Here is a 27,351-nt window from a genome sequence, read left to right on the forward strand (position 1 = left end):
AGAAAGAGCGGTGCATGTGAAAAGATGGGTATTCACTACAACCAGAACCCTGATTGCCTTCTAAACAGGAGACTTTGTTGTAACTGGGGATCTCCCCAGGACAAGCTGTGATCATGAAAAAAATCAGGGCACTGAAGGAGTAAATTGTTGTTGATATAATACAGCAGTGTGTTTCTCTGAGACGTTATTACAACACTGGGTCATTGGCATTGCTATGAAGGATAGTAAGATCCACCTTCACTGAGATATGATCAGCACTACATTGAGAAACTACAGCCACACAGGAAGGATTGACTGCAAGACAGCCTCTTGGCACTATCAAAAGATAAACACTCATTAAACTCCTACAGGGTATATCCAAGACCCTGTGCTACAGCACAGTGTGGAGCAGCACCTCTCCAAGCCCCGAGGAAAATATCTTAGATCCTACACACAGTTAAGGAAAGAGAAAGAGACAGATGAGTGTGTTAAAATATGTATGATGTTAATGAATTTCAGACTTCAAGGGTGTGTAAGAGAATGCTAAGCACATAAATTGGCTGTGGTAGTTGCAATTAATTTTGGTATCCTAAATAAATGCAGTAAATGGAACATTAGTGTAAGTATAGCTCCTATGGGGACATTGTCACAGGTTAATTTACTGTTTAAAACATGTCCATTTTTACCCTGTACTGTTGGCTGATATCAGTAGTATTTATGAATTTAAAGCCCATCTATGCTGCCACAGTAAAGGCAAAGGAAGCATCAGCAACAATACCTACATCAGATTTTAAGTAAGTATTTCATGCAACAACAGCGACTAAACACAGGAAGAAGGTTTAGCACAAGCTTTGCTAATCTCCTGGGGGTGAGTGGCTGCTTTATGAAGGTGGCTGTGCAAGTTACACAAACTACTGATGACGTTGTCTAAAGTGGTGTGAGGATGCTTACTCATTCTCCAAAATGAAGTGCAAAATTACTTTGAGGAAGCTGGTTTGAGAAAACAGCATGCAAGGCTGAAGGAATACTGCCAGGCTATCGTATGGTCCTGACTATCTCACTACCCTTGCTTTAGAAACTGAATAAAACCAGGCTTCTGCAGTCAAGTAGATTGGAGAAATCCACCTCCAGGTACCCCTTTGCCTCTCCATGTGCTCCTTCCTCACAGTCTTCTGGAACTGGTGATGTTCAGGAAGGGAATGCCAGAGGACCTCCGTCACCCGGCCCGTCTCCACAGCACTGCGGAGAGATGTGGAGAAAGTTCTGCTGTGGGTGAGGCCATCCACCTCTTTCTCTCCTCGCTTTCCTTCACCAGTTGATGTGCTCTGGAGTGGAGCACATGAAGTTCAACCCTGTTGCTTCTCTAAGCACGAAAGCTGTTGCACACAACCACATACATAGACATATAAGAGGGGCAGGCAGTGAGCAGAATTTTTTCCTGCACCCCTATCCAGCTATGTTCAACCTGGATGTAATTTGGTCCTACATCATATAAAAAAAAAAAATCGATTTTTATATGATTATATATATTATATATCAATATAATAATAATATAAATAATTCAGAATATCTTCTGAAATATTTCTTTTTTTTACTTCTAAGTTACTTAGTACATTTCTAACTTTGACTTGAACCTCTGAATGTTGATGGTCAGTAACTTCCTGAATATAACCTCTCAATGACCACTGCAGCCAAAAGGGATCCAAGGGATCCAAGAGCATGCATAGAGCGAGGAAGATGATGTCACTGCTACACTTAGCATTGGTAGGACTCATGATGGGCTACAGTCCATTCTTGATGTTTTCAATCCATAGAGGATGCTGAAGGATTACACAGACTATGAAGAAGAGCCATGGGACTGATTAAACCACTAGAAAAAGTTTTACAGCATACTCTGAGAGTTTCATCTGTTGTTTTAGAAAAGAAGAGGCTAAGAGTTGAGATGATCACAGACCATAAGTATCTATGGCAGGAATACGATTTTGATAAATAAGTGTTAGTCTAGCAGACAAAGGCATAATAAGACTTAATTGCTGGAAGCTGAATTAAGGGAAATTCAAAATAAAAATAAGGCTCAAAAATGTAAGGGCAAGGATAGTTTTTCCTTGAAACAATTCACTAAGGGTTGCTGTGGGCTCTTCATCACTGGAAATATTTTAATTGAGATTGGCTGCTTCTCTAAACTTTGTGCTCCAGTTCAAACAGGAATTAATTCAGGGAAGTCCCATGGCTTGTATTAAAAAAAGAAGCAGAGCCAGATGATCACAGTGGCCCCTTCTGACTTTTTCTTTTATGAGCTCTGATATAATCAGACCCTAGCACAATATAGCCATAGGCAAAAACACTTCCTATTCATCACAGATCATTATAAGAAATGTTAACATTTTCTCATTATAAATCAGGCAGTACAGTTTATGGCTGTATTAAGCTGGTAAAACGTAACTCTAGTTTCATATGTCTTTCACTCATTACCTTAAAAAACCTCAAACCATTTACCCCAGCTCATCCCAACTATTCAGCGTAAAAAGTGTTTAAATGTTGAGAACAATGAGTTCAGGCTCCAATACCGCTGAGCTGTCCTTCAGTAAGAACACACAAAATGTATCCTAATAAATGAGCAACCCTAAAGTAAACCCTGCATCACTATCACCTGGATGTAACTACACCTAATGTCCCCTTGATCTTTGCACAGAGCTCTCATTGCGTACACAGCAAGAGCAGTAAATGGCTCTAAGGGGGTAGATACTGTTTCACAAAAAGGTTTAAGACAAACACAGGCAGCAGAGAAATGCTGATTTAGTAACAGAATATTTTACAGCAAAGAAGGTCACAAATTGGCAGCATTAAAGGCTTTATTTTGGTTAGTTGACAAGTGCGAATGAATGCTGTACAGAACAGGTAGTCAAGTGCCAGCAATATTTTTTCTTTTGAAAATGTTATCTTCGCTTCAATCTTCAGTAGAATATCATCAGTCAATCATAAAGCTGGCTGTTCCAGGCAAATACTTTTACCATTACACAATCCTGTGTGAGTATTGGGTTCACACAGTGGAGACATAATCCTGCAAATGCTGAAGAAGACAGTATTTTCTAATCCAAGAAGAGCCCATTTCACCTTTAGACATAGGAAATTATTGTTTTCAGAAAGCAGTTTTTAAAACGAGCTAGATTCCTGTTCCAAATAGACTGCCTTAACTTTATTTACAGAGTTGAACGTTTTGGTATTCGACAGAAAGACAGACAGTTTATCTCCAGCATATTTTTCATGCACAGTCAAGGCAGTATCTTGTGACCAGATTCACAGAACACACCATTTAAAGTAATGTACAGCTTTTAGAAACTAGGTAGTTAAAAGCAAGCAATGGACTTAATGGTGACTTTAAGCAGAAAACAGAAAGAAGTTTGGTGGAATACCATAAATCCAGCTGTTTCATGTTAGCCACAGATTCACACCAACTAAATTTACCCAAACTGTCCCGACCAGACTCTTTGTTGCTTGTTTAAAGTTCATCAGGAATAGGATATTTTTTAAATTATATTTCTATTTTTTGTAGTCATACAAAAGAAATTTCAAAAGAGCTGTGGAGTCTCATTAATCACCTTTTCGTCAGAGCTAGATCATATTTTCAATGATGGGAAGCAGTTGTCACAAAATATTGTCACAAAATATTTACATGCATATCATCAGCAATAGAGGCAATTTAAAAAGCGAGTGGATTGACTTAATGAGCCAACAAGCAGCAGCTTGTGGATAAAGTTAAAGCATGCTGCAGAATTACCAGCAGAGCTCGAAACTAGTAACATCCTCTTCAGCTTTTTTTTTTTTTTTATTTTAATGGTCCTGACTGCATCTCTGCAGTAACACACTCTAAATCTCATCCCACATCTGGCTGCCTATGAAATTTCTCACTGGCCTCTCCTCTAGACATTCCCCTTCCATTCCTGATACTGTCTCTTCTGTGTTATGTCTTTTTCATTAGACTGCATTACTTTTTCCTCTCACTTGGACACTTACCTAATTTATACTACTTGAATTCAGCTTAAAACCATGGAAAGCAAAGTCAACATTTTATCGTATTCCTCATAGCACACACATGTCATGATTTGAGTTGTACCTTCATGTTTTTCATCCCCAAAGTGGTACTTAGACAACAAAAATTTGCAGGAAATATATTACTGATAGATGTAAGATTAATAGTTTTGATATGGGCATTGCCTTTTGGTAAAGGACTTGACTTTGTGGTATAGTTTTGATTGCCAAAGATGCATGGATGGACTTGCATACACCAATAGCTTAAAATCACACTGTTGTGCACTATCAGGAGGAAAAACATCTATTGGCTGAGAAAAGAAGTTAAAGATGATGTATTTCAATCCCAAGGACAAAGTAGCAAAGCAACCTAAATAAAAGCAAACCCCTGAAAAGAGCATCTATCGGAAGATGAAAGGGGAATGTCAGTGATATTTTATGATTTATAGTAGTTTTGCAGTTGCAGGCTGTGATGTGTGAATGTGATGTGTTTTCTCAAAAGGAGAAGTAAGTGCTCCAAGTTGATCCTTAAATAAATGTATAAAGTGCTGAAAAGCATGAGCAGAGACTATGGCCTGAGAAGTGTAAATATACATATGAAATGACTGCTCTTGAGTGCAAGAGGCTGGGTGATAGAACAATGAGAATGAAAGTATATAGTGCTCCTTAAAGAGTTTATTGTTTAGTGAGGAAAAAATGAACATACTATCTTCAGTCCTACACTCCCTCTTTCTTTCTGCCTTTTATCACTTTGCCAAAATTGTTTGCTTTTGAAAAATAATTACAATTTTTAAAAAATAACAACCCTCCTTATACCTTAATATGTTGCTTCATTTCTTCAAAGGGCTCAGCAAACATTGCTAAGCCTTCCTAACAACATGGCTCTGAAATATTACTATGAGATTGGGAAACTGAATCCTGGAGATGGAATGACTCACCTGTGGGCTCATATTTAAAACTTCTAAGTGACACTGTTGTACAAATAATGATTATATTTATAAAGAATTCCATTAAATAGCTGATAATGGAATCAAAGATGGGACGTGGGATTTGCTGCTTGTTGTGGGCCAGAAATCCTGCTGTAGAAATTGATCTAATAAAGTTCTTCTTCAGTATGTTCTTACTTTGCTGTATGAGCCTCTTATCAATGAATAATCAATTCCTGAACTATCAGTTTAAAAAGTTTCACATTATGTCTCACTTGCACATTTTATCAAATGGGATTTATGATCCATTCTAAAAATCTTGGAGTATGTGCTTGTTGTACATTGAAAATCCAGTGTCATCTAAAGGGGTCCAAATACTCTTGGGTGTTCCACAAGTCCAGCAAAAGAACATGATGGTCTCCACAGCTTTCTGACTAGGAAAATGTCCTTTTATCAGAAAACTGTTTCCCCAACTGACAAGTCAAACTGGAAGAGTGAAGACTGCTAGCTTGCTCAGAGAATCTCTTTTATTAATAATAAGTTTCCTTTCATAATCAAGCTGAAGAGAACTTAAGGGACAATGTGAGTCCTATTTGCTGTAACTACAAAATGGACATGCTTTACTTTCTCTTTAAGGAAGCCTTTTAACCTGTGAGAAACTTGCAGAAAAGGGAAGTTTACAACACCCTCACTCTCACCCAAATAGCTGAGGTTCAGGTTTGCCTCACTATAGCAGTAGTAGGCAAAATTATACAGTTTGCAAGAATACATCAGAATATAACAAATACCATAGAATACAATAGAATGCATGGAACTATGTATTCCATAGTGTAGCTAGTAATGTTTTCTGAAATTATGTTCTTCAGCTGGGTCATTCTTATACAGATAATCTCTTCTACAATTATGTTTTGAAGATCTCAGAAAGCTTTTCCAAAAAATTAATTATTTGTAGTGTGTCTTACAGGAATACTTGTGTATGGGACTGCTCTGCGACTTTGATGGCTTTATTAAAAATTTTGGCACTGATGGGCATATAGTTAATAGGAAGTCAAGTTTTTTTGCTAACTCACAGAAATACCAAATCCAGCATTCTGGTTTTGGAACACTCCCTTAAGGACTTTGTGACCATAACCTAATAAATGGATTATATTCATTCCCATGAGTTTTCCCCATCTCTGACAGGTAATTCAGTGTTCTACACTAAGGTAAAATAGGGTGATCAAAATGCAGCTTCTTTCATGCTCTACCAATTCACCAAGAAGCATTAGGATTGATGCCAAGACTTTCAAAATCTTGAATCAAACGCAGAGGCTGAGCCCCAGAGGTTTAAATAAGGACACTGACATTTTTGAATATCTGGATGGGGACAACACTGTCATAGAGCAGGAATACTCATAGCCCAGCTGCAAATGGGTAAAAATTGCACTGAAAGCAATCATCTTGGGAGTATGAGGCAAGAACTCCCACAGTTTTCTTTCCTCTTCCTCAGGCTAGTAATAAAAACCCCACAGAACAGAAAAAGTTTCCTTTAGTTTGAATTTTAGATGTTAAAAAATATCTATGTCACTTTCATAGAGCACCTGATGAATTAGGTCTCAAATAACATGAAAATTGTTATATAACCCAGTAATCAGTGGACTCAATTGTTTATAATATGCCAACAGTAAATGCAGGAGGAATTTATAATCATATTTTCGTGGGGAGTGAGCCAAAACTCCTTCTGCAACTCAAACAAACTGCTTTACTTTTTCATTTTGGACAGGTTTAAAATGCAAAGAGAAATGACAACATGTCAGATAAATTTCTCTTGTGGCATTTTCCCCATAAGGGTGACACAAAAAAAAGTCAGATGATTAGTTTGTTATGCCCAGTGTATTTACAGGTACTGTACAGGTGGATGGTTACAATAGGCTGATGACAAAATTGCTGTAGAAAAAAAAACAAACAAAAAAAAAACCACACCAAAAAATTTGCTTCACTAGCCCTACGTTTTGTATTCTTACTGTCAATTCTCCATTTTTTCTGCCCTCTTCTCAAAATGCTCTTTTCTTTCTCAGCATATCTCTCCAGTAGACTTTTTTTTTTTTCTTATTTTCCTGCCTATTTTAGACTCCCTCAACAATGGAAATTAAGTGGGGTTGACTGAATTGGTTCAAACACAATAGAAATACAGTTCCAGAGTCTGGAACTTAAAGACAGATTTCCCCTGACTGATGTCTGCTAGTCCTAACTGTTTTGAGACAGTATTTTAAAATTATTTCTCAGATGTTTCTTCTTCCAGCGAAATGGTCCCATTCACAGCAGGGAAAGACACAATACCTTCCTCATTTCCTTGCTGTTCCTCAGCTGCTTTTTCTTGTTGGCTTCCTTCTACCATCCTCCACTCATTCCCATCCCTAGCCTGAAACTTCTCTTAAAAGCGGCTCCAGTCAGGAATGCGCTTGAGCACCCCAAAAGCCAATCCATGACCCTCTAAACGTCCCAGTACCAGCAGGGCAGTGCTCCTGCACTGGCTTGTCTACGCTGGGATTGGTAGCATGGTAGCATTGCAAAAGGCCTTCTCTTGTCTTCCATTTTTACACAGAAGCTGTTCTGGTACTGGCAAGGGGAGGAGAGCAGCTCTGCCTGGAGCCTAACCAGGCCCTTTGCCAGGGAGCAGGACAGGAGCAGAGGGCATGTCCCTTCAGCACACGCTTGCTGCCTGGCACAGTGAGGTAGGGAGCGTGAGGGACGATGACAGGAAAGGCTTTTTATCAAGGTGCACCAGTCCAGCTAAGGAAAAGTAAAGAAATGAGAGGTAAACCAGATACTTGCAGCCTGATGAGCATTTTTTTGAGTTCTCTGCCCAGTGTGATCTCCTGATACCTTCCTGATCTACATGTGAGCCCTCAAGCCTCACACTCCTGCCTGGTTTTGATTTTGCTCATCATGGGGTTTTTTGTTTTGCTGAGTCCTTTCTCCTCTGGGGAGATCTTGACACTTCGGCCAGCCTATTAGTGCCCCAGGCAGCCCTGAGCCAAGACTAACGAAAGTTTCCTTACTTTTCCATTAATTTCTGCTCACAAGAAGGGAGAAAGAGTTGACACCCCAAGGACGGAGGGGGTGAAAACTGTTCAGACCAAGGCACAGCTATAATTTCAGTCTGTGAATGTGAGTTGTAGTGGAGAAAATCAAGATGCTGTTTTTCCCAAGCCCTGCGGACAGGCCAGGGTAGGGACATACTGGAGAATGTTCTCTTCACACAGAAACATTTCAGATTCCTACAGACACTGATTCCTCTTCCAAAGTCCAAATCCCGCTTTGGCTCAACACCTATGTTTATGCCACAGCTTTAAAGGCCAAGATCTTGACTCAAAGTGGTGCAAAACTGCCAGTTTTTCTCCTTGAATTCAAGGCAAAGAAACCTTTCCTGCACTTGGGCAAAGGCACTTGTGTTCAGCGATGAGGCTAAGAGATTTGTGCTTGAAACATTCTTGGTAATACAACTTCAAGATGCTTGGCAGGGCTGAACTCCCGTGAAAGAATCTGATGCAAGAAAACAGATGAAAGCTGCGACGTGGTTGAAGGGAATTGCAGAGATTGGACTGAAGACAGGATTTGGCCTCTACCACTGAACATTCATGAGGCCAAACATGATATGGAAACTGTTTCAGTAAAATGTACTCCACAGAATCAACATGCCAGGGAGCCTGAACAGCTTCATTTATCACTGTTCCACTGCTGGTGCTTGTCTTTACACAGGGTTATAACTTCTTCCATTAAATCCTGTGTATGGCTCTGAGTCTCTATTTATTTCTAAGGATGCAGAAAGAAGATGTTTATAACCATATCTGTGTATATTCCTTTTTAAAAAGAGAGCTGTATGTTTAAAACCCTTCTGACCAGGAATATATGAGTTTGAATGTTCTGAAGCCATTGAGAGTAATCACAAAATTGATTGCTACAGATAGGTGTTGTGAAGAGGAATAGTAAATGTTAAAAATACTGTCTTTAGTATAGAAGAATGTCTGTGGCAGTACCCTAGCTTTACAAATATGGAGACAACTATGGAAAATTTCAGACTCTTTGCTATCACAGAACGAAATTATTCAAGGATGTAGCTGCTTTTTCACTCTCCATCTCCATGTGATTCATTTATCCTTTGTGTGTTCCTTTAAAGTAGCCCAAATGCCATTGGTGAGAAGAGCTTTCCATGGTATTTTTCCCATAAATTTGTTGAATGTTGTTCAAAAAAAGATTTTACACATATACATTTATTTTCATGTGGAAATCTTCAACTCATGAAATGAAGATAAGTCTTTGCTCTCATATCCAGTGTTTATTCTAGTTACACATTTTAAAAGTGATGATAGTGATTTGCGCCACTAAACAAAGAGCATGTTAGTATTGCAAGCAGTCGTTTTCCATCCAGCTAAGCTTTCTTTGGAATGTAGCTGTCACTTTTTCCCTTTTTCAAACCCTGAAGGAAGTATCCACATTTATTCAAATAAAAGATCCAAAATCTTGGACTCCTTAGAGCAAAATAAGCCAGAAGGTGGAGTTGCAACTGTAATTATGATCCCTTCAGTGCCTGAGGACAAGGTCTTTAGCTAGCTAGATGCATTCCACTGCTACCAATGCAGTCTGTTCATGTTTAAAAATGTTTATTTTGCCCTATCTAGTCATAGCTCTCAATGGTATTGACAGATATAAGCAATGTGTGCATCCAATAAACATATGAAAAGAATCATTGAAAACATCCCTTTCTTATGGGTCCAACATCGGGTTCAAAGGATCTGTTTCATAAACTACTAGCTACTCTCTTATTTGATGTAAATGTGATAAATTTAATGCTTATCCCAACCTAGCAATAGTTTTTGAATTGTTTTAGAACTGTACATGTACTTAAAATAGAATTAATCAGATCAATTTTACATATGAAAATTCACAAATTACAGAGATCAGGAAATTGTAGAGATCAGAGAAAAAGGGAACCTTTATGCAATTCAGGTAACAAGCAGGTTGTCCTGAGAAGAAAGTATGGGAATACTACAAAGCTGCAATGGCATGAGAACATCTTCTTCTATTAGCTTTCCACTTTTTGTGCAGTGGGTTTTGGTAAGAGTCTGCTTTTAGCTTCACTTGCACTTAAAACTATTTTAATGTTCTTTGCTACAAGTAAATATTACTAAAGATGGAAAAAACCTCTAAGACTGTGAGCTGAGAAATATAGCACAGTGTAATTCTGCCTGCCCATCGTCTCCACCTTTTTAGTTTGAAATTATTAGGAAATTTTTTCATGGAATGAAAACTCTTAGACATTATACATTGCACCCTCCTGTCAAAATGTGATCAGCAGAGCTCAAGAGTGACTGGGTCAATACCATAAAAATTAGCACTTGTTTGAAATGTGAGAACATTGTCTTGTTGCAGGCATTCAGAAATGATACCTAAATGTCAAGATTTTTCCCTGTCGTTTACCTATTTCCCTTTGAAAAAAGTTCATGCAACAGGTCTGAGATAAGCTATTTGGTTGTAAAACTAGTGTGAAACCATGCCTACAATAAAGGAACTGAGAATTATAAATTATTTAGACAACTATGAAGCAATTTTATAATTCTGTTATACTGCAAGTTACTCAGCTGTTCCAAAGGCTTGGAGGTTCTGCATGTGTGCATGCAGGAGTGTGCACGTGTGTGCATGTGCACATGTGGGTTGTATCTATATGAGCTTTTCATGGCAGTCACATACGTCCAAAAAGCTATTGCACATGTCTGTCCTTCAAGTTAAATGAGAAGAGCATTCTAGTCCCTTCAGGAGTAGGAGGCTGGAGACAACAGAAGATGCAACCTGGATCGTGACAGAGCTCGGCCAGAAGCAGGCTGAGCTTGACCAGAATCCCCTGTGGCATGTGGGGGTTAGGAAGCCAGCTTGGATGGGGGGAGGAGGAGGCTTGGGTGTGCGTGTGCATGTGCATGTCTCACCTCACTGCCCTTGAGGAGCAGCAGCCAGGGAAACAGCCCTGCCAGGGGCCCAAGCCAGAGCAGCACGGCTCTATGGAATACACACCGCGCTACAGACTCAGGCTTGGAAACTTTGAGTAAGAAAAGTGCCTGTTGTTTGTTTCTGCTGCATTCAGAGAAACAAGATTCTGAGTACATGCTTTGTAAATAAACCAAAGACATTCCTGACTCCTATCATCAATTTCTCCTCCTAATGGAAAAATCCAGCAAGTTTCCACTCTGTGAATAGGGGCAATATTATAAGCATGAACACAGGGCCAAGTCAAGTGCTGTCCTCACTTATACTGGTACAGCCCAACTCACATCAGTGCAGGAAAAATGGTTCCTCTATAGAAGAGTCAGAGAGATACTTTCTCTCGTGTTTGAATTGCCAAACTCAAAAAGCTATATGTAGAGGGATCAACCGTGCTCATTCCTTTGGCTGGAAACAGAGTTGTGCTTCCAACAAAGTGAGTAGAATTTGATTTCTCTGAAAAGTTTTAATTTATGTACCAGCATTTTTCTAGTCCTGAATGTATGGAGTTAGTTTGCTCAAATCCCTTCTCTTCAGCCTTCCCAAATGAAAAGCAGTTCTCACATCACCGCACCAGGCTGCTTCATGAGAAGGTATGAGACCTGATTTTCTCAGACTGAAATGCTATGAAGTCTTTTGGGTAACACATATTGGGTGCTCAGTTTCTGGTGGTCAAAGGTAGTTTTCCATAAGTGCATGTCTTTGGAAAGTAAAATTATATATATTTATATTAAATGTATACTATAATGTCTATTTTTATTATAAATACTATAACTGGAGGGAGAGATAAAACAGTTCTCCTATATGGCAAGCTTGAGTCATGCATGGTTCATGAATAGTAAGATTTCAAAAAAGATCTTGGAATAAGTGTAAGTGCTGGCCACATACATCCTTTAGGATTGGAGTTTATTACCTTTTGATAATGCATTGTCCATATCAATGCCATATTACAGTTAAACACTAGCAGAAGCCTTGACATTTTCTACCATCTGTTTAAAAGCCACCTTTGAAAAATCACCTTTATTCCAATAAAACATTGCTTTTAAAGTCTTCTAACTTTTCCTCCTGTGATACTGCAATGAAAAAAGTGCATATGGGGTTGAGTGCAGCCACTTACATAAGGGGTTAAACTGTGTAACAGCAGGCAGGGTTGTACCAAGGGCGTTTGCACAAGAATCTTGGCCACCCTGATCCCATCGTGCAGAAAGGCAGGGAGGAGAGCACAGAGGAGAGATTTAGGGCTGGATCAAGTAGGTCATCCACAAAGACTTTCACTAATATAACCCTCTCTAGTACAAGAGAAGTCCTACTGCAAGAGTAGGGGTCCTAACCACTGCAATAGCACAGGTGAAATAGTCAAGCTAGTGATAAGTAGACTGTGAATTGAAAGATAGTCTTGTCAGTCTATTACTGAGTTCCCTGCCGGCTCCGTGGCTCACACACACGAACACACAGACGCAGGGATGGCTTCAGTAATATTAAGCTGACGGCAAGGAGTTGAGAAGGGTCCTTGTGTAGAGTTCCACAGAAAGCAGTTTATTGCTACAACTTGTGAAGGTTTCCAGAGGCAAATGACCCCGAGCACGTGGCAGCTCAGGGTAAGTACAGGGGTGAGGCTGACACCAGGAGCCAACCGGGGAACCTGAACCGGGGTACAGCACCATAACTGAACATGGCATTCTGGGAGAGGCTTCTGTCCCTCACCATAACCAAAGTCTTTGGCACCAGAGACTGTCTTAACAAGAGCTCCCTCTGTCTCTTGTACCACAGGTCAATCGGCCACCACATCAGTCTTATCACTTTCATTTTCAAGAACCTACCTCTTAACTTGATTTCTTGCCTGGGGTATCTTGCAGAAATAGGACAGCAACCAAGAAAGCACAGTAGCCCAAGTGGCATCAAAGAATGGCCAGAGGGAAATGGCCTCTCCACAACTACAGAAGTTGGAAAGACACAAAAGATGTCACCATGTGCTAGAGACGAAAAGAAATAATACCTCTGAGAAAAACAAATTCTTACAAGGCATTTGATCCATAGTTATAAATGAGGAGGGAACAACAACCCCAAAGTTGAAAAATCAAGGTTCTAAAGGAAGTTGACTTTAAAGTCCAGATAAATAACCAGACTAAAGGAGTGATTGTCCTTCTGGTCTCATGACTTCTGCATTCCTGAATGTGTGGTGGCCCAGATTTAAGAAATGGGAACGGGTGGGCTTTTTTTAAAATGTAGACAATTAAACTGAAAGCAGGAGGATGTGGCAGAAGACACGTGGTAGGTCTATGACTTGTTAGCACAGTAATGAGTTCTACATATCTGTTTCTGGTAGGAGGTTGTCCAGAGATGAAGTGTACAGAAACCAGGGAAGGACATCAAAGTCAAAACCTGAAAGAGTCCTTCGAAAATCAGTAGGGGAACATAAGAAGGAGTTTCCAGAGGACTTGTTAGAAGAGTGATTACAGAGTTGAGAGAATCACAGAAGACAGAGAAGACAAGAAATGAGGACAGGATTGAAGGCAGGTGCTCTAATTGCTGAGAAGGGAGAGAAAGAATGAAGTTGGGAAGAGCAATCCAAAAGGAGTAGGACTTAGGCAAAGGAGATGGGGATGAGGATTTACAAGGTCTGAAAATACTTCACAGATACAGACCCCACTTACCCACAGGGTGTTTGTGCAATTGATGAAGTGCAAGTCCAGTTACACCCCTGCCTCAACACCTCCCAGCCAGCCAAGGATTTCTCCACTCAGCTGGACCGATAACCACTTCCCGGCAATGGAAACCCCACTGCCTGCTGGGTGCCCCAATTCCTCTTCCTCCCACCCCAGATGCTCCTGGTCCCACTCGCTCCCGTGCGCAGGCTCTGGTGCTTACCCAGCCCTGCATTAAGCCCGAATAGAACTAACCCAACAAAGCAAATAGTTTTCCACCAGCTTAGTGTACTATTAAGCAATACTTTAAATAGCAAAGAAAATACATGGGATGACATATGGAGACACTTTCCCACAGAGGCATTAAAGGGAGGTTAGCACAGTGCTTAGTTTCAAGACATATGAGTATCTTTGATGTCTGTAGCCCCACCTTTACTACTGCTTGCAGTCTCAGAATACCAGATGGAGAGCAGGATGGATATATAGAGGCCAGTGGTTACTCTGAGCAACAAAATAAAAAGGCTACAATGCTTATAAGATCGGAGACACACAGAAGCACGTTATTTCAGCATACACAAAAAGCTGTGCAAATTGAAATAACAAGTTCTCGTCACACTGGTAAACCCCTCATACATTTAACTGAAACTGCAAGTACATCAACCATGTGTATTTGGTCACAGCCATAACATAACAGATCACAAGTGTGGAAACAAAAGCTGTATCACAAAACACAGCAGCATAAGGCAACATCCAGTTGTGACAGGGCTGCCTGGCAGTCCCTGCAACATCTAGCTTCTACATTGGGATCTACCTTGGGCTTTGGACTGCATGCTGATGTAAAAAAAAAAAAAATCTTCTAAAATCTAGAAAATTCTTCATCCTAGCAGCAAAAAATGATGTTTGGTCATACATACATAGATTTAGATTGGGGGTGTAGAGTTCTTTATTCTAAATATGAGATTGTCACTGGATTTTTTGGGAGTATAATAGAATGTTAACAGTGCAAATTACTGATAGTATTAACATGTAATGTAGTTATTCCCCCCAGAAGGATGAAATTAATATCATGACGAAAGTGTATGTGTGGAGCCAGCTACACACTGCAATAGTACATTTACATATAGAGAACAGCCAAAACATGCAGGGACTCCATTTCTATTCCTTCCTCCATTTATGGAGGAAGGAATAAGAGCCTAGTGTTTCACTCTCTTGGCTCTGTTTCCATGTTTGCTCACAGAGCAATCACTGATTTTAGCCATATCTAACTCACTTTTCAGCCTCACCTCAGTGCTTACTGCCAGAATTTGCATTTTCAAGACTTTGCAGTGTTGCCTGTTCATCACAAGCACAGTAGGATACACACTTGGGCTCAGAAGGCCATGGTACATGTGTATCTAGCAGAAGGAACTTTTTATTTGGACAATTAGGTGACACTTGTCACTCAGCTTTCTGACCAGAGTTTGGGAAGGGCAGGCAGCCAGGGTACACATGCCAAGGGCAGCTCTGTCATACCTGTGCCTCGGTGGGGAGGGCATGGCCATAGTGTGGTGCTGACCCAGTTTGTTCAGGTTCACAGCATTTTTGTGGAGACACATGGAAGCTCTGATCTCCCCAGGCTGCACAGCCCATGCACCTGTGGTGTGTGGGAGCCCAGCCTTCCTTGGTGCAGACAATGTGGAGTGTACAAGCAGCGGTGAGAAAGGTCCACAAAATTTGGGGAGAAACCACAGCCAGGGTGCAGCTGAGCCACTGTTGATGGCAGAGCCAAGGAGGAAAGCAGGGAGCAGAGCTCCCTTTCAGTAGAAAACTCTCTGGAAGTGCTGGCCAGTGATTCCAGGAAAAGTTGTTGCATGTTGCTGCTCATCCCTTATGGGGTTCAGGAAAGCAGACTCTTTATTCTTTGTGAATAAGCAGGATTGCACCAGAGAATGACCATCGATCTCACATCCACAGGAAACACCCAAAAAGGCCTTAGATGCTGTCTTACATCTAAGACTATGACAGTAGAGCTGGTCCAGCTTCTAACATCCAGAAACACAGAGCTGGACTCTGTCCCACCCTGCTGGCATGGGGAAGGGGCTGTCCTTTCTACAGTAGCCTGACTTGGCCACAAGACCACACATGTGGGGTTAAATCCCCAGGGAAATATTGGGGTTCTGATGGTTCAAGGCAGGAACTTCAGGGTAGGTCTGGTCAAACTACTCCCTTGTACAAAAATTGTACCATCTGCCTCGGATAGCTTTAGTATCGCTGATGTTTGAAAACAATTGGAGGTGACAGGTATGATAAATCTCTTTGGAACAGCTTTACTGGAGGGACAGAGAAAGGCCAGCCCCATCCTGCAGGTACCTCACTCAAACAGTCCTTAACTCCTTCTCTGGGGGTTTGGTTTTGTCTTTGATTAAGGTGATCAGGATTTCACCAACGATAACCTCGCCTTTCTGTGAAGCAAGGCAAGGTAATGAAGTTCACAGCTCTCCTGGCCTGGCCAAAAATGTAAGGTACTTTAATGCAAAGCGGTACTTGAAGGCAGCTTAGGGCAGGCAAGGCAGAAGTCCCATCTCGGATCCAAACCTCAGATGGAAAGTGCATGGGCAAAATACAATCACTCATGCTGATCCACTCTCATTGGCATGCCGAACTCTTTGGAAAAATTATGCGGGATCTTTGTCATGAATGACAACGGCTGATTTCACATCTTATCCCGAAAGACTCCACTAAAGATCCTGAGGAATTTCTTAAGTAACCACATATGTTGAACTGTTACTTATCTTAATGAAAAAAAGACAGTCACTTAACAGAAAGATATCCAGAGATGAGTTCACGCTATGGATTATACAATATGTATACACACCCCCCCACCTCAAAAAAAAAAAAAAAGGAGACAATTCTAATTTATACAAGCGCAAAATTTCCATCTGAAAATGCTAAACGTAATTGTTTCCCATCATTTGAAGGAAGTCCTGGCTCCACTGAAGTCGTGGCAAAGCTCCCATTAACTTAAAATGAATCAGGACTTAAACCTTTGCCTTTAAGAACATGCCGAAATATTTTTAAATTTTCTTTAAAAAAATTTGAAAGAAAAATCTGCTTGTATTTAAAAGTTTTGATGCCAAGTTTTTTCCCAGAGTGAATTACTTCAGCCTTGATATAAATCTATCAAAATAGGTTTAAAATATGTAAAGATGAACACACCCTTACAGACTAGCCCTGCTCTCTTCAGCTCAGGTTCATGCAACAGAACGTTGCACAGACAATGAAGTGAATAAAGGAGAAAAGATAAAATAACAGACCAAATAATATCAAACCTGGATATAATCTGCAATTTAGAAGTATTCAACATACTGTTGTCCTAAGTGCTTCATAGGAAAAACATTTGTTTCCCTAGCTTCAATTTTACTTAGATTCCCAATGTTCAAGAAATAGAATTAATCTATTACCTCAAGTAAAATTAACTAATTACAAATAATTAATCTGAGTAAAAAAAAGGCACCTTTTCCATTTCATTTAATGTCTTGCATAATACAAGAAAGTTGACAGACTAGCGGTCAACCTGTCCCTGTATCCTGGTTTTGGCAATTTTAAGAGCATTGCTTTAAAGACAAAGTATAAAGCCAGGACAAACATAGAAGTATCAGGTCAACATCTTCTAAAATGCAGTAGATGCAGAAAGATCATTGAAAGATTTTACTCCTTCCACAAATTCAACTGAGATTTTCTTAATCTGTTCTGTATTTGACAATATTATCCTGTGGAGATCAATGAACTAATGCTGCAGTTTGGTGTTAGTGTAGATCGTGTTAAAAATTCTACTTAAATAAAATATTTGCATCCTTTCCACTGTAATCTTGATTCATTTGTAGCAATGTTAATCAAGAAACAGTTCCTCTGTACTTTCACATGTAAGTAGAGAAACAGTTAGTGTCTTTTGACTTTGTCTTAAAATTAACCAAGCTCCTAAACTCAAAATAATATCCAAACAAGTTATGTAGTTTTCCCAGATGCATTAACACAGCTCACTGATCATTGCAATAATAGTAGGACATGAGGGCAATACAATTTTGCTGTATTGGTTACGGGGATACCAAAGGAAGAAAAAAAAAAGACTCGATACTGCAGAATGTTGTAGAAACGATTTCTCTTCTTTCTGATTATGATTAAATCTTGGTGTGCTTTGAAATCCCTAATGTGTAATGCAAACCAGGATTTGGGGTGTTAGGAATGCATCCCCACCCTTCTTCCAAAGGCTCTGTAAATTATCATCTGCAGACCCCAAATCCTTGAGTGGAGGGGGGAAGAAAGGAGAGGAAGGCAGGGAGTGGAAGAGGGAGAGGAGGGGGAGAGAGAGAGGAGAGAGATTAGAAGCACTTTTCACCTCTTGGTCCCGTCAGTGTGCTCAACGCCGAGAACCGTGCTTCCAATCCGGTGTTATCGTTAGGCCTGATTCAAAGGAAGTGAAATAGTCTACTGAGAAAACAGTGGAAAAAGTAAAGGTCCTGAAGAAGTAAGTGCTGCATGTTGAAACGTATGCATGTCACACCCCATTTGTCTTTCATATTGAAGAATAAAGCAGCCTGTCCCGCAGCAGTTATTATACACCATATTCTTTATTTTAAAAATGCAAGAAATTTGGCACAAAGAACAAAAAAATCAACTGATGAAAAGCATTTATGTCATGGTTTAAATTAAGACCTTTGTAATGCAAGAATTACATCAGCAGTGGGCTTAGCTTAATGAAAATAAGACAGTGTTTTTCAAGACCATGAACGAACAAATCCCCTCTGCTTTCTGAAAGAGAGAAAAGACAGATATAGACAAACAGATAATTTAAGCTGAAATCAGAGCAAATCACACTTTGATACCTTTAGGAATTACTGAAGTTTCTATTCTACTGACAATTCTGGGTCAACGAAATCAAGTGAGAAGTTATTTTATATTCATATGTGGATTTGAAATATTGTCAGGGGATATTGGGTATTACAAAGTCTCTTCAATATTGTCATCGCTTGAATTTCTGGCTAAGATTAATTGAAATTTTAGATTCTTTTCTCTTTTGACGTGTTTTTGTTTTGGGGTCCACCTAGCAAAAATTAAAAGGGCAATGTTCTACATTATCAACTATTTAAAATGTTTATTAGCATATTATTTTGATATAATGATACTTAGGGATTTAATAAAACGATCATTTTCAATGAGAAGAAGTGAATTAATAAGAGCCATTTGGGGCTACTAGCAATGATGTAGTAATGATCTGATTAATGTGAAAATCTACGGGTGGAGGTAGCAAAAAGGAAGTGAAGTCTCTCCGCTTTGATGTGTATTGTTTGATATAAACTTTCGTCTATTCTTTGTGCACATTTTTATCTTTATTGTTCTGTCGAATGGCTTATGTGAATATAAGCAGCAATTTTTGTGATGAGAAAGGAACATTGTAAAGCAAGATAAAATAGTGGTTTCTAATAGAGATGAGAATAGAGTTCAAAATCCAGACAGAAAACTTTCTCCTGTAATACGGTAAGTACAACTGTATGTTATTTTTATATTTCTATACTGCATTAATGTGACAGAAAACTGCAAAGCAATTGGATCCAGTCCATGTTTTGCTATTATTGATGACAAAAGCAACTGGTTTAGCCACAAAACATCGTATATATTTTGGGTGTGTGTTAATGTGTGTGTCTCCAAATAGATATGTGTGTTATCTACCTTCTGTAAAAATACCTTAGGCAACTGAAAAAAAAGTTGATTTAATTATCTCATTCTTAAGGGGGAAAAAAGTGCAGTATTTCATTACTCTGTTACTTTTTCTGTATGAACTAACTATGAACTAACCATCCACATGTTGAAAAATGAAGTTGCATTAAATATTTGGGGAGATAAATAAATGAGACGGGCATGCACAGCACAGAATGGGCACCAATATTTATCTTTTATAAGCATGTTTTGTTCATGTATCATTTCTGAAAAATGTGATCAAGCCACTGCCAGTACTCAAGATGATGATGAATATTAACACATTGCTAGTCAATCTGTTTTAAAGATTTTCTGATTTAGTTATGAAGAATAAATTATTTCTTATCTGGGCAAAACTAGCTATACAAATCTTGAAAGATCCTTCAACCTAACAACATTTCTCTATGTGTCTGTTTGGGTTTCCAGGAAGACAGTCCATTCTGTGATAAAACAAGCCTTGTTCCCTGTGCACCCTCAGTAATGAAAGGATGAGCAGCAGAGGGTTTCTAAAAAAAAAAAAAAATATGGCAGTGTTTTAGAAAATAATTGTCATCTTTCACTTCCAGAGAACTTCTGATATCTGTTTAGTTCTTAAGAACTGAGGAGTAAACAATTGACTTTCATTTTCCACATCCTTTGGGCTGTGGAAATGAAAGGGTGAAGGGAAGGGATGAGGAAAGACCAGGCCTGAATCTGTACCCAGAGCAGGTCAGCAGCCAGGGCTGGTGCTGATGAGAGCTGCTTGAAAGCAGCAGCTGCAGGACTGGAGCTGATGCCAAAGGTGATCTGGCACGCAAGAAGGAAGGGAGATAAGAGGGTCGGATTTGCTGCTCTTTTTATTTGTGCACACACACACACGTTTCTTATTGATCAAATACTACCCTTCCTCTCACAATTGGTGTCTCTCAGGGAGCACTCAGAAGGCTGTTAGGAGTCTGCCCACTCCTTGAAAAATAGCACACAATACACAATGTTTACCAAGCAATCCCTCCCTCTCGCTAAGTATTGTTTTCAAGAAATTTAGGTAGGAGGTAATGAAACAAAACAACTTCAAGCTGTCTAAATTGAAAAAATGGGGTTTCTTCCAAGAATTCGTTTCCCTTTGATTTCTGTAATGTCATGCCAGATATCTTGTGCTTGCATCATTCCTAATATCCACAATCACCAGGAAATAAAGGGGGTCAGTACCTACCTTCCTAAGAGCAAAAAGGAGAAAAATATGCCAGTCTTCTTTCATTCAAGAGAAACCCAGGCAACAGATGAAAAGACTCTAACACCTAAACCATGGATCACCTTGAACAAAAGCTGATGCCAACATTGGTGTTCTCTGATGGGATGGCAGCTGTGAGCTGGGAGGGCAGAGGCTGCAGTGGGAGGCAGAGGAGGTTGGTCCCCATCCAGGATTTCTTCCCCTTTTGTGCTGAGCGGTGTCTGCACGCTGCCCTATTGCTGTAACGCTGCGGTCCTTGGACATGCAAAAAATAAGAGCAGCTTTTCTTATTGGGAAAACAGCTACTCTGTTTTGCCAAAGGATTTGACAGACGCTGCTTGTGAAAAACTGTCTTTTCACCCAGTCACTGGTAGGCGGATTTGGGCATTAAGCTGCTCTCCTGCCCTGCTGAAGTTTCTGAGCTTTCAAAGCACTTTCCCGGACAGAACAGGCACCAACATGAAAAACGTTAGTGCCAAGAAACTCCTTCTTGTGGGCAAGGTTCTGACAGCTGAGTATGCCAGGCAGGATCCTGAGTGTGGTGTTTCATGATGTCGTTTACAAAGTAGATATTGCTCCTGATGCGCTAAATCAAAACAGCAGGTCTTAAAATGTGGTCAACAAAACATGATTTCTAAAGAGCTGGCTACTCACCTGGTACTAAATTCATTTCTTTTGCTAACTGCTAAATTGCAATAGACACAGACAAAAACCTATTAAAGATTTTCCTTACATTAATTTTCTTAGTATTAATTTTCCATGTTGGCAAGGGTTCTCATTACCGCAAATATGTTATGCAACTGCAGGGCCAGATCTGCACTGCAACTGCTATCTATTAAGGTATAAGCCACATCATGAAAATATTAGAGGATGTCTGCATTAAAAAATTACTATCTCCTCTTTAAAGCAGGTTTATATTAATAGGAATTCTCAGCCTAAAGTGTTTTGGGAGAACAAGCTATCGCTAAGAAGCTTGGTGCGGAGCTAATGATCACAGGGCCCGATCTTTGGAAGCGTGTGCGCTCATAAATAGTTTTATCGGAGGCAGAAGCCGTGTGGAGTTCCAGGGCTCACTCTGTCGAATGACAAGGATCCGTGTTTGCAAAATGGCCGCGCAGGCAGCCCTGGGAGGGTGAAGAGTGCACTTTGGTACGAGCCAGGGGGAGAATCTCACCAGCGAACATTATCTGAACACATTCGCTTTTTTTTCCTAGAATACGGCAAAAGGTGCTACAGCTTTAGACTTCAAAGTTTTAAAAATTATTTGTGGTTAATCCACCTCTGTTACAAGCTCTAACAAGAACTCTGCCCACGCTGTAAAAAGCCACTAATAAGACTATCTTGACTCTAGAGCCTGGCAGCTGCCCTCTTTGATGAACAATCACCACGACCTTCCCCAGCTGCATGGTCAAATTACAATAAATGATAATTAGCAAATTAAAGCTTGAACAGTGATCCTGCCTGCTTGAAAGGGAAAAATTGGTTACAAATGCATTTATCTATTGCTAAACTAAATTTTATTGCATCATACATATGTGAATTTTTTTCCATAGAAAAAGAAAAGTCAAACTTTACCCTCCTCAACATCTAAAGTTGAGCTTCATACACAGATGCATACTTACACACAGGCAGATTTTTGCCCTTCCATCTCCAGTGATTTCAGTCTTTTAATTTGTAATTGTCCTGACACATTCCTACTTCCATTTATTTTAATTGTCTCAGATTGTGACTCCTATTTGGAAACTGGAGCACTTGAACTAATTCAAAACTAGTTTCTGAAAGAAATATCCTTCTGTGCAGCATTTTGTAACACTACTGTTATAACATATTACTGTTATAACAAATTGGTGTTGTCAGACCACCATAACAGCGACCATCACTTCCCTGCTCTACCCTTCTGAAATGTTTATTTTATCCTAAAAAAAATCTAATTAAGCCTCATGATCAGCCTGATTGCATAAATAAGTGTGAGTTGCCTTGAGTTTCTAACAAGACTATGGAAGCACAGATGGGTTAAATGAGTTGTTAAAAGCCACACAGTAGCTGCATTTTTATTGTAAGGGCTAACTTGAAGGGTAGCTTCACTGATTTAAAATATGAACAAAGGAAAGAGAATCCATATGCAAAACAAATGAAAAAAATTCACCCTCTGTGGACAAATTTCTGCTGAAAAGGATATGCACAGTGATCAAAGCAAATTTTAAAGAATGAACGTCTGGAAAAAAAAACTTTAAAAGATGTTTTAGTTATAATAACGCAGTTATCCAAATGTCAGTGAATTTGATCAAAGCTGATCTACAGAGCTCAGGTTTAGCATTAGGTGAGTCATTTTCTTTTATTAGTGATGCTTTTTCATTCAAATGGGTAAAAAGGTGAGAGTTTGAATATGTTGAAGGTTTCATTGGCTTACAGTAGGGACAGACAAATGAGGCCCACCTAGTTTTACAATCTGGCCCACAGTTACTTTGTTTTTAATAAAATGCAGCATATTGAAAGGGCATGTCTCAACATGTCTTGACCCATCCAAACTGGATCAAGATGGAGAGTCCCATATTGAAACCAGTCCACTCCCAGGATGGGGCCTATTGTCTTCAGGGAGTGGGAAGAGTCACTACCTCGCCATGGGGCAGACACCAGCCAGCCTTGCTCCTATCAGCCATGCATCCATCCCTCTCCTGTCTTCTTTGGGAGGAATATATTTTCAGGCTTCAGTGCTGCAGAGAGTCCTAGCAGTTTATTCAACCATCTTGAACAGCTTTTATACTACCAAAGACTGTCTACATTACCAGTGAGAGCAGTGTGGAAACCAGAGTGGTGTTAAGTCCTCGGGGGCAGGTTGCAAAGCCCATCCAAATTTGGGGCAGGGATTTTCTCCTGCCTTGCACTCCAAGCATCTGTATGAGAACAGTCCCTGGGGCTCTCCAAGGAAAAAGAGTAAGGCACTGGCCAAAACCCTAATTTCTCCTCTCATGAACCCTGAACAGCATGCATCATTTCCTCGAGAAGCATTTCAGGGTGCCTGTTCTACTTTCTGGTGCAGGAAACACCTCAAAACTAGGTTTTAATATAGAGTCACCTTCCTAACCATCTGTATTTTGGCTGGGACACTGTAAGGTGCTTGGGAGTTCGCTGGGACATTTAGGCAGCAAACTGTGTGAAGACAGGACGTGGGTTTCTTGAACATCATTGGGAGATTGTTCACTACAACAAGACCCTCATGCTGCATTAGTCTCAGTGCTATTAGAAAAAACTGTATTAATAGCAGGGTTAAAATTGAGAGCTTAGGGAGCTGCTACTTTTCACGGCTTGCAACTGAAACTGAGCAAATGCACTTTACAGAGCATTCTCTCATCTGCAATTTCCTGTTGCTGAAACCTGACGAATTTTAGTCAAACCAGGTTGGCTGCCTGCAAGTGGCTGTGAAGCAAAGGCCAATTGAGAACCGAAGCTCCCATGCCATTCCCTCCCCTGAATCAGGATTTTACAGTGGGGCTTTTAGGGAAATTAACCTGTTGTGCCCCAGAGTTTGGGGAGACAACCAACTGCCATCAGCCTACAGTTTGGCTGCTCTGTGGTGGCAAGTGTCCACCTGCACCCTCTTACCCACAGCATCTTGTAGCAAAAGCCAAGTATATCATTCCCTGTGGGAGAGGAAAAGTGAGTTTGCATTTTATGAGGGGGTTAAAGAATACATTAGAGCAGTTTCTGGGCAGTAGCTGAGGTGCTGAACTTTCACATCCCCTGTTTGCCCTGCAGTGACTCGTTCATTTGCCCACATCCTCACTTCCCAGCTGGAAAGCCCTGTTGAAGTAGACAAACAAGTGCTGCCTATGTAAGGACAGACCTAGGCAAAGGCAGCAAGGTCCCCATGTTTAGCCCTCACTACTGTGCAATAATGCCAGTAAGCTCGTTTGAACTTACTGGGTCATTTTAGGGAACTGGACCTGTTGTGCACCCCAGAAAAGGACAGGACCACACGACTGCATTGCAGACTAATTTTTCATTAAAAACTTGGTGTGTCTAGAGTTTGTTTTTTGTTTTAACTAGGCAAATGAGACTCAGAAAAATGTGAGGTACCCACAGCTGAACTACTGAAAATCTGTTTTTAACCTTTTTAATGGGAGTTTGAAAATATGAATCATGACAAAGGTACAGTTGTAGCTTGGCAGGAACATTACATGTGATAATGTGAGCTGCCACATACCTCTTAATGCAGCATTAATTTCAAGACCCAGCTTTCATGAAATAAAATTAGAGGATAATTGGCGCATGACAAATGAAGTTGGTGAGGATCTGACTCAATCACCCAGATTTATTCAGTTGTATATATAACTGAAATGCCCTCGAATGCTTCCTTGTTTCCCTAGCGTTTTTCTGTTGCGGTTCATGCCGAGGATTGGGCCATCATTTCCTTTGTGGGGTGGGAAAAGAAGGCCACAACATGGAAATGAGAGGCAGAGCCATGGGGTGCTTGTGTGGTTAAATGATTCATCCCAGCAGAACCAGCTCCTGGACTAAATCAGCACTGGGTTTACATTGCACCCAGCCCATGCATCCTTTAAAGGACTCAGGGGGCCATGGCACCCTGCAGGCAGGTGCACTGCATTTGCATTGCCCTCCAAGGCAGCCTGAGCATGCCCGGGGCTGGAGCTGCCCATGAATCCCATCTGCCATCACAGCTGGGCCTCAGGGCCTTCTAGAAGGGCCCCTGAGGTTTTGCCTTCCCGCCACCCACCTTCCCATCCCAGTGTGCCGGCAGACAGGGCAGTGCACAGCCAGCACGGCGCAGGGAGCCACAGGGCTGCGCTGGAAGTACTAATTAGGGCTGTCCCCAGGGCTGGCTTCAAGGACACTCAGGCAGGCAACCTGTGACCAGAGCAGCCCCCTCGCAGGCCTTTTGGTCCTTTTCCTGGTGACACAGTGAGCGCTGAGCGCTGCTGCCCAGCTTAGCTGAGGCGGGGCCCACGGGACCCGGGCAGGAGAGGGTGCCTCTGCAACCTGGGAGCATTCACTGTGCTTGCTGACTACAAGCCCCAAGATTAAGAAAACCCAGCTGTCTGCCTGTGTTTATCAAGCAAAAGAATTTACAATGTTTAAATAAAGGGACTATGATAGAGCAATGAAAACACCTAAAGCATGTAACTTGTGTGGAAGATATTAAGTCTGAAGCAGCTGCGCCCGTTTCACACAGAGACCCAAGCGCGAGCTCTCCGTTTGTGCTCAGCGTGGCACATGGAGGCCAGGCTGCTTTGAACGCAGCCAAACTTGCATTAACACGATGGGAAGGAGTAGCTACATTCTAGCGCACCAGTGATCCATGCAAAATGGGTCACCGGGAGATTTGGAAACTGTACCTTTCAATTCTAGCCAAAGACATACATCAAGGCGCATTGACGTGAAGCACGACTGACACACCTTGAGGCATCTTCAGTGCACTGAGTGGTAGTGACGCCAAAGGTTGTCAGCTGGCAGTAGTAGAGATAATGCTTTATAAAGAATCTCTGAGGGGAAAAAGAAATAAAGGTTTTGCTTCCTCTTACACTTGAACAGAGAAAAGCAAGCAATCAGTCAATCTGCTTCCCCCAGATGAACAAATGGGTCTCCGAAATGCCCTGGCATGTAGGAGAGTCCTCACAGGTGCTCTGCAAGGGAGCCTCAGGTCAAGGCACTGCCTGGGGGAGTGGGAGTCTCGCTGCACTGCCTACGGCACGGCACCACTGGCACTGCCCATGCCTGCAGGTTTCTTTCCCGATTCCATCCCCGATCTGCAGATCGGGGCAAGGTGAAGTCAGCTTGTTTCAAAGCCAGAAATCTGGGGGATTTCTGCAGAGAGGGAAAGTGAAAAGACCTGGGGCTTGTAATCTTCTCCCAGCTGCAGCCCTCAGCCGTGTGAGGCGATGGAGCCACTCTCTGGATCCTACAAGAATTTCAGCGAAGCAAAAGTCCTGCTGCTCCCCCTCTCCTACTGAGACGAGGCTGATTTCAAATGGATTCTAAAGACCTGGAGATTCACTTGGACAATCCCAATTGCTCCAGAGACTGCCCACCACCCTCTTCAACCCCCTTTCAACATGGCCCAATGGAGGAGAGGTTGTAGGAGTGCTCCTCATCTCCCCAAATCCAAACCAGCCCTGTGATGGATGCAAGGCCTGGCTGCTGCAGCTGGTGGTAGCCTGCAGCCAGAAGAGATGCCACCTTCAGCCAGCACTCCCAGGTCTGAGAAGAGAAGTCTGTCCTTCCTCTGGGGCCATTGCATCTCCCAGCACAGCATGCGAGGTCTCCACTGGAGCCATGTCCCCCTTCCTGCCTGTCCCCTGCCTGCCTGTCTCCTGCTGTCTGTCCCCCTTCCTGCCTGTCCCCTGCTGTCTGTGGGCTGCAGCGCTGCTGATAGCAGTTCTTCCACCCTGAGTAGCCCAGGCTGCCACCAGGTGCATGTGCCACCAGCCCTGGTCCTCCTGGGATTATGCTGCTGGCTTTGTGTCAGAGCCAGCATGCTTAAAGGGGTCCAAGTACATCTATGGCACCTGTTCTGGTGTCTCCTGAGTGCCACATGGACATGGCATCAGTTAATGGGATCAGCAAGGAAGGACCAGCAGAGTGTGAGAAGTACCACACAGGGGACACAAGCTCTGGGTCAGGGAAGAGAGAGGACCTCATATGGGCTGGTGGCTGAAGGACAGAATGAGGCAACAACTGGAAGTTGGAGTGGTTCAAAAGAGGGAACCAAAAAGTCTGAGTGAAGGAAATTGTTCAGGAAAAGAGGTTGAAATGGGGTGAGACATGGGAAGGCAAAAAAGAAAAGAGGGAAAAAGTA

General features: G+C 41.3%; 1 long non-coding RNA gene across 1 annotated transcript in view; it reads right to left on the reverse strand.

Moving 5' to 3' along the window:
* Positions 1–21,314, reverse strand: part of LOC108445685 — a 32,885-nt gene extending 11,571 nt beyond the window's left edge. Inside the window, exons 1-2 of the long non-coding RNA XR_001860638.1 lie at positions 20,520–21,314; positions 17,970–18,034 (exon numbers count right to left, since the gene is read on the reverse strand). This is a non-coding gene — a long non-coding RNA (uncharacterized LOC108445685). The remainder of the gene's footprint in view (positions 1–17,969; positions 18,035–20,519) is intronic.
* Positions 21,315–27,351: the final 6,037 nt, after the last annotated feature.

The sequence above is a fragment of the Corvus brachyrhynchos genome, unplaced genomic scaffold, assembly GCF_000691975.1.
Source record: "Corvus brachyrhynchos isolate BGI_N302 unplaced genomic scaffold, ASM69197v1 scaffold302, whole genome shotgun sequence".
NCBI lineage: Eukaryota > Metazoa > Chordata > Aves > Passeriformes > Corvidae > Corvus > Corvus brachyrhynchos.